The following is a 7,704-nucleotide window of genomic DNA, read 5'->3' on the forward strand; positions in this document are numbered from 1 at the left end:
GAGTCGCTTTGTTGCCTAGGCTAGAGTGCCGTGGCGTCAGCCTAGCTCACAGCAACCTCAAACTCCTGGGCTCAAGCAATCCTTCTGCCTCAGCCTCCCGAGTAGCTGGGACTACAGGCATGAGCCACCATGCCCGGCTAATTTTTTCTATATATATTAGTTGGCCAATTAGTTTCTTTCTATTTATAGTAGAGACAGGGTCTCGCTCTTGCTCAGGCTGGTTTCGAACTCCTGACCTCGAGCAATCCGCCCGCCTCGGCCTCCCAGAGAGCTGGGATTACAGGCGTGAGCCACCGCGCCCATTTAGGTTTTTATTACAGAGAATTGCAAACATACGCAAAAGTTGAGAGAAGAGTATAATGAATACTCATGTCCCTGTCACTCAGTTTCAATAATCATTGCTGTTTGGATGTTGTTTTATCCATCCCCCACTTTCCCACTTTGCAACCAGAAAGACGCCATGCCACTTTATCTGTCCCTTCAGCAATAAGTATCTTTAATGGAAAGCTTTAAAAAATAATGTCATCAGTTGGGCGTGGTGGCTCATACCTATAATCCTAAGGCTCTGGGAGGCTGATGTGGGAGGATTGCTTGAGCTCAGGAGTTTGAGACCACCCTGAGCAAAGATCCCTGTCTCTACTAAAAATAGAAAAAATTAGCAAGGTGTAGTGGTGCGCGCCTATAGTCCCAGCTACGTGGGAGGCTGAGCCCAAGAGTTTGAGGTTGCAGTGAGCTACTGAGCTACGATGAAACCACTACACTCTACCCAGGGTGACAGAGTGAGAGTATCTCCAAAAAAAAGGCAACCATAGTTACTGCTCACAAAATTAACGATATTTCTTAGTGTCATTATATAGTTTGTTCTTCATTTATATCAAAAATGTCTCTTTGCCATTTGTTTAAATCAGGATCCAAACAAAGTCCACAAATTGCATTTGTTGATATTTTTTAAGGGCTTTTAAACTCTTATAGTCCCTCCCTTCATAGCTTCCCTGTGGCATATGTTTGTGGAAGAAACTGGGTCATCATCCTTTAGAACTTCCCACTTTCTGAATCTGGCCGGCTGTCTTCTGCTGGTGTCCTTTCGTGTGTTTCTTCATCCTGTTTCCTGTAAATTGGTGCTTAGGATGCACAGCGGTGGCGCTCGGCTGGGGGTGATTTTGCTTTTCTCACCTCCCAGGGGACATTCGGCAATGTCCGGAGACCTTTTGGCCGTCATATCTCGGGATGGGAGTGCTACTGGCATCTAGTGGGTAGTGGCAGGATGCTGCTAAACATCCTGCACCACACAGGACAGCTGCTCACAAGAGAGAACTGTGTCTGAACATGTCAACAGTGCTGAGACTGAGAAACCCTGACCCAGAGACTTGATCAGATTCAAGTTCTTTTTCTTCTGGCAAGACTATTTCACAGGTGGTGCTGTGTACTTCCTATTTCATCACGTAGGAGGGGACTGTGTATGATGTCAAGGTGATGTTAAGGTTGCTCATTGGATTTGGGAGGTGTCAGTCTGACATCCATTGCAAAGTTAACAAAATGGGACATTTTGAAAATAAATGGGAGTGCTATTAATAGATGAAAGCTGGGAATGTCTCTGGCCAACAGGGACATGTGATCATCCTACTCATTGACTTTTCAAGAGCTTTATTCATCTCTAATTGTTTTTACTTCACTTTTTTTGTGGTCTTCCAGTTTTTCTAAAGCTTATATGGGCACTTAATTTAAAGAGTCACATAATTCTCCTAGATGTTGCTACAGCTATTTCTTCATCCCTTCCCATTTTAGCCTCCCAAGAGCAACCACTTTCAATTCTTTCAGATGATTCTTGTAATATTTGTCATCACATATCCTCATAATATGCTTAAATTGCTACTTCTTGGTTTTTCTGTTTTGAGTATTTTTAAAAGACTTCTCCCTAAAGAGTACAGTTTATTTCTCCAAAAATTCTCTCCAGGCCCCTGTACAAGCAATCAACATTCCTGTCCCTTCATGTTCTCAGAATAGTTAAATTCTCATTTTGGTTGTCTGCTCATATATTTAAGAGTGGGGTATTAAAAAGCCAATCAGAAGCTCTGCTCCCATGAGTGGGGCTTGTTGACTGTGGTCTTCGCCACAGTCTAGGGCTATCTATCGGATAGGGCCATCTGGCTGTGCTAACCCCCAGTGTCAGAATGTTTAGGTATTTCTTCTTAGGCCAGGAAGATTGCCCCCAGGAGAGTCTTCCAGTCTTCTGCCTAGAGGAGGCAGGCCTGGCTGCCAGGGTTCTCGGCGACAATGGGGGTGACGTTAGTGAGTCTCGGCATACAGTACGTGGACATTCCCGTTTTTGTTTTAATTCCCTCGCCATTCACTGTGCCTGCCTGCTGTCCTCCCATCCACAGAACCTCTGTTAACTTGCTCCAGAGAATATGTCTGCAGTCTAACGGCGAGATTGTGCAAGGGCAGTTGCCCAGTTGCATGGAGTTGGGGAAGAAAGCTTTGCAAAACAGCTTTCGTGAGGTGTAATTGACATAAGATAAGCAGTACTTAGTAAAAATATATTAATATAATTTGGTAAGTTTTGACCTATGTATATGCCCATGGAATCATCACCACAATCAAGATAATGAGCATGTTAATTGTCCCTCAAAGTTTCATCTTCATGCGCAGATAACTGCTGATCTGCTCTCTGGCATTATAGATTACTTTGCATTTTCTAAAATTTTATATAAATGTAATCATACGGGCCGGGCTTGGTGGCTCACGCCTGTAATCCTAGCACTCTGGGAGGTTGAGGTGGGCGGATTGCACAAGGTCAGGAGTTTCAAAACCAACCTGAGCAAGAGCGAGACCCCATCTCTACTATAAATAGAAAGAAATTAATTGGCAAAGTAAAAATATATAGAAAAAATTAGCCGGGCATGGTGGCACATGCCTGTAGTCCCAGCTACTCGGGAGGCTGAGGCAGGAGGATAGCCTGAGCCCAGGAGTTTGAGGTTGCTGTGAGCTAGGCTGACGCCATAGCACTCTAGCCCTGGCAACAGAGTGAGACTCTGTCTCAAAATAAATAAATAAACAAATAAATGTAATCATACAGTACCTGCTCTTTTTGCAGGAAGGGTTCTGGGTTTTTTCACTTAGCATAATTTGAGATTCATTCACGTTGTTGAGTATATCAACACATCATTCCTTGTTATTGTTAAGTAGTATCTCATTGTATCAGTATGCCAACATTTTTTATTCATTCACTTGTTGGTGGACATAGGATTGCTTCCAGTTTTTAGTTATTACAAATAAAGCTGAACATTCATGTGCAAGTTGTTGTGTAGGTATAAGTGTTTCATCTTCCTTGGGTTGACACCTAGGAGTGAAATGACTGGGCCATATGGTTGGTGTATATTTAACTTTTAATGAAACTGCCACACTGTTTTCCGTAGTGGTTGTACCATTTACATTCCCACCAGCAGTGAACAAGAATGTTTCAGATGGTTAACATCCTTGCCAACCTGTGATTTGGTTGGTCATTTAAATTTTAGATATTCTAGCAAGTATGTAGTGGTGTCTCATTATGGTTTTAATTTGCATTTCCTAATGACTAATGATGTTGGGCATCTTTGCATATGCTTATTCGCCATCTGTATATCTTCTTTGGTGAATTGTCTGTTCAAATCTCTTGCCCACTTAAAAAATTTGGTTGTTTTGTTTTCTTATTGAGTTGAGATTTCTTTACATATTTTGGATACAAATCTGTTATCAAATATGTGATTCGCATATATTTACTCCCAGTCTGCAGCTTGCCTTTTCATTCTTCTAACAATGTTTTTCAAAGAGCGAATGTTCTTAATTTTGATGAAGTCCAACTTATTGATTTTTTTCTTTTATTGATTGTGCTTTTGGTATTGTACTTAAGAGATCTTTGTTTAACCAAAGGTCACAAATATTTTCTTTCTTTTTTTGTTTCCCTGGAAGTTAATAGTTTTAGGTTTTGGTTTAGGTCTGTGATCTGTTTTGAGTTACTTTTTCTATAGTATGTAAGATAGGTCAAAGTTTTGCTTTTTTGCATGTGGATATCCAATTGTTTCAGCACCATTTGTCAAAAAGGTTGTTTTCCCCCTCAAATTGCCTTTGTACTCTTGCCAGGTTTTATTTTCTGCATTCTTTATTCTATTACATTGTTCTACTTGTCTGTCTTGAATTCAACACCACAGTGTCTTGATTATTGTAGGTTTATTCTAAGTCTTGAAGTTAGACAGTGTAACTCTCCACATTTCTTCTTCTTTTTTGAAAGTTGAATGAGCTATTCTGGGTCTTTTGCATTTTCAAAGGACTCATAGAATTAGTTTGTCAATTAAAAAACACATCTATATTGTTGATGTAAAAATTAAAAATATAATATAAATGTAAATGTATAATGTATGCATATGTATAATATAATGTATAATGCATAATGTAAAAAGTCTTTCTGGGATTTTGACTGGGATTGTATTGTATCTATAGATCAAATTGGGGAAGATTTACATCTTAACAATATTGAGTATTCTTATATAGGAAAACAGTATATATCTAATTATTTAAGTATTCTTTACTTTATCTTCATAATGTTTTATAGTTTTCATTGCACAGGACTTACACATCTTTTATCAGAGTTATCCCTATTTCATATTTTTAAAATAGTATTATTAATGGTATTAAATTTTAAAATTCTATTTCTCACTATTTGTTCCTATTATATAGTAGTGTAATTGTTTTTTTATAAACAATTGCTCTTGTGTTCTGAAACTTTGCTAAACTCATGTATTAATTCTAGTAGCTTTTTTGCAAATTGCATAGAATTTTCTATATACAATCACATCATCTGTGAATAGAGACAGTTTTATTTCTTCCTTTCTAATTTTTTTTTTTTTTTTTGGTTCCTGCCTTATTGCATTGGCTAGAACCTCCAGTTCAATGTTGGATATAAGCAGTAAGAGCACACATCCTTCCTTGCTCTGATGCAGGGGAAAGCAATCGATCTTTCGCCATTAAGTATGATGTTAGCTGCAAGTTTTTCATGATATCCATTATCAGGATGCATAAATTCTCATCTATTTCTAGTTTGTTGAAAGTTTTTCTCAGGAATGGAAGTTAGATTTTGTTAAATGCTTATTTTGTGTCTATTGAAGAGGTCACACAGTTTTTCTTTTCTTAATTTGTTAATATAGTGAATTAAATTGATGGGTTTCCCAATGTTAAACCAACCTTGCAATCCTGGGATAAAGCCTAATTGTTTCTTGGCTTTCTTCGCTGCTGGTTCTGGAATCTAATAAATATTCTAGGAGAGTTATTAAAGCTGAGCTGAGATTACACCGGGGACACGGAAATTAGGCAGTCATGGCTGAGTCTCCCATTTTCTCATGAGGCCACATTGCCTGGAACAGGGCCTCAAACTCACATACCAACAGGGGCTCTGGAGGGAGGAAAAGGAACCGAGAAGCACTCGTGCGAGATAATGGGAAGGTCGGGGACTAACAGAACTCACTTGTTTAGGCAACTCTGCTCTAGTCCCTGTGGCCGTGGGAGAAAGAAGGCCTCTTGTTGCCAGATATTCCAGTAACTCAGAGAAGCTGGAAATCCAGAGCTTTATGTAAAATTTCCTCTTTTAAAAATCTTGACAACTCATCCAAATTTTTTAAAATGTCGAGGGCCAAATGCAAATCCAAATAAGGATTAGATCTGTCTGGTCAAGCCGCCAGTTTGACACCCCTGGATTTGGGCCCCTGTTCCTGCTTGGCATTTTCCTGCTCCACTATGCAGGCATATTCACTGGCCCCTGGGGACCGAGGGTGGGACAGGTCTCTACCAGTAGCGAGGAAATGACTGGCTTTCTATCGAAACCGACTGAATCATGTAACGAGAGAGCTGGAAGTGACTTGAGAAAAATTGGGGTCAAACCCCATGTTATTACACAAGAAGCAACCGAGGCTTAGAAGTGAAGTAACTTCTCCAAGCACAAAAACTTTATTAGTTAATAGTTGAGCTGAGTCTGATCTAGTTGCCTTGCTAAATTTCTTTCTTCTGTGTTCCATGAGAACAGGAAATATGTCAATCAATATCCTTAATACAATGCTTGCTGCATCATAAGTATTCAATGAATATATTTGTTGAATTGAAAAAATGTACTGAGTTGCTTTCTATAATGTTAGTATGTGCTATCTTTATCAATTAGGATAAGATCTGGCTACATATAGCAGAAAACCCCTAAAACGTTGGTTCATACATGAGAAAGGTTTATTTACCTCTGAAAGAAGTTTGGACCTTCTCATATCCTGTGTTTCTGTTTTGCCATCCTTAGTGCATGGCTTCTAGCCTTAAATTTATCTTAGGATACTAAAGCTTTAGCCATACACGTGAATTCCAGGATGGAAGAATATAGAATGGGTCCATGGCAAAAGGTTTCCTGGAAGTTCTACTCAACTCCACTTAAATCTTATAGCTTGAAATTTAGCAACTTGCTTTTTTTTAACCTCCTATGGAACCAATTTTGATCACATGTCTACTTGAAAAAATCTGGGTTTTGTTAAAGAAACAGGATGGAATGGGTATTTGGCAGGGAACTAGCAGTGTCTGCTAGAATTTAAGAGTTAATTATTGATTGAAATATTATGTTTCCTGCAGTTTTGATATGCATGATAACCAGAACAAAAACATAAAGGCCTTTAAAGATATTTATCACAAGAGATGCAAAAACAGAAAAATACAGGTTTGGTTCAGATAATATTCTAATGTTCTGGTTCAATTGTTTTAGAAAATATTGGTTTGGTTATAGCTCATCTTAGTTCAGTAGGATTTTGTTGGTTTTCACAGAAATCTTTTTTGAATGAGTCCACAATTTAGAAAAACAATAGTATTTTGTTTCAGTTCAGTACTGGGTTTCAGAAATGAGTGTGATTCTTTTGAATTTTTGGTTCACAGTTTATGTCAACTTCAGTTCCTGGTTCTGTTGTATCCACCCTAGGCATTTTGTAATTATGGTTCAGAAGGGCATGGGCCAAACAACTGGTTTCCACTGAGGCAGGAGTTTATTAATCCTGCTTTTCTTATGACGGAGCTAATAACCCTAATGGCTTTGAATGACTCTAAATTTATCTCTGTGATTTGGGATGGCTGAAGATCCCACTTGTGATAGATGTGCCAAAATTAACAAATTAGTCGGTTTCATACTTGTTCTGTGATATAAATGTGCCCAGTTGAAAGCTTCTCTGTTCTTACTCATAAGTTTGGCATTTCCATGGTTTGCGATTTCTTTTACCCTGTTAGTTCTAGAACACCATTCTGGATTTTGCTTTGTGTGGTGTTTCAGAAAATATGTTTAAAATTAGAGATTGTAAATTCAATTTTTTATGAGGACTAGGGAGGTAAGTGTAAATTTCACAAGGAGAGTGTGTGTAGGGATGAGGGGCTCCTGCAGCAGGGAATGCAGCTGACCAGGGCCCCGGGGGACAGTGGCTCAGCCTGGCCAGATACCTGTCATGCGGCACAACATTGTATTGAGAAACTAGACATCTGAGTTCATGTGAAAAATCCTGCCTTTTATGTATCAGATAGTAATTTAAAAATGTAAAATCAATGAGTGGGTCACTACTGTGCTAGCCAAACAGTACCAGTCTCCAGGTCCAATTCTTGGGCTACTGGTTTTCAGGGGCTGATTTCAACATCCTACATTTCTCTGTGTCCTCCTTGTTCTCT

This window comes from Microcebus murinus, chromosome 3, assembly GCF_040939455.1.
Source record: "Microcebus murinus isolate Inina chromosome 3, M.murinus_Inina_mat1.0, whole genome shotgun sequence".
Lineage (NCBI taxonomy): Eukaryota > Metazoa > Chordata > Mammalia > Primates > Cheirogaleidae > Microcebus > Microcebus murinus.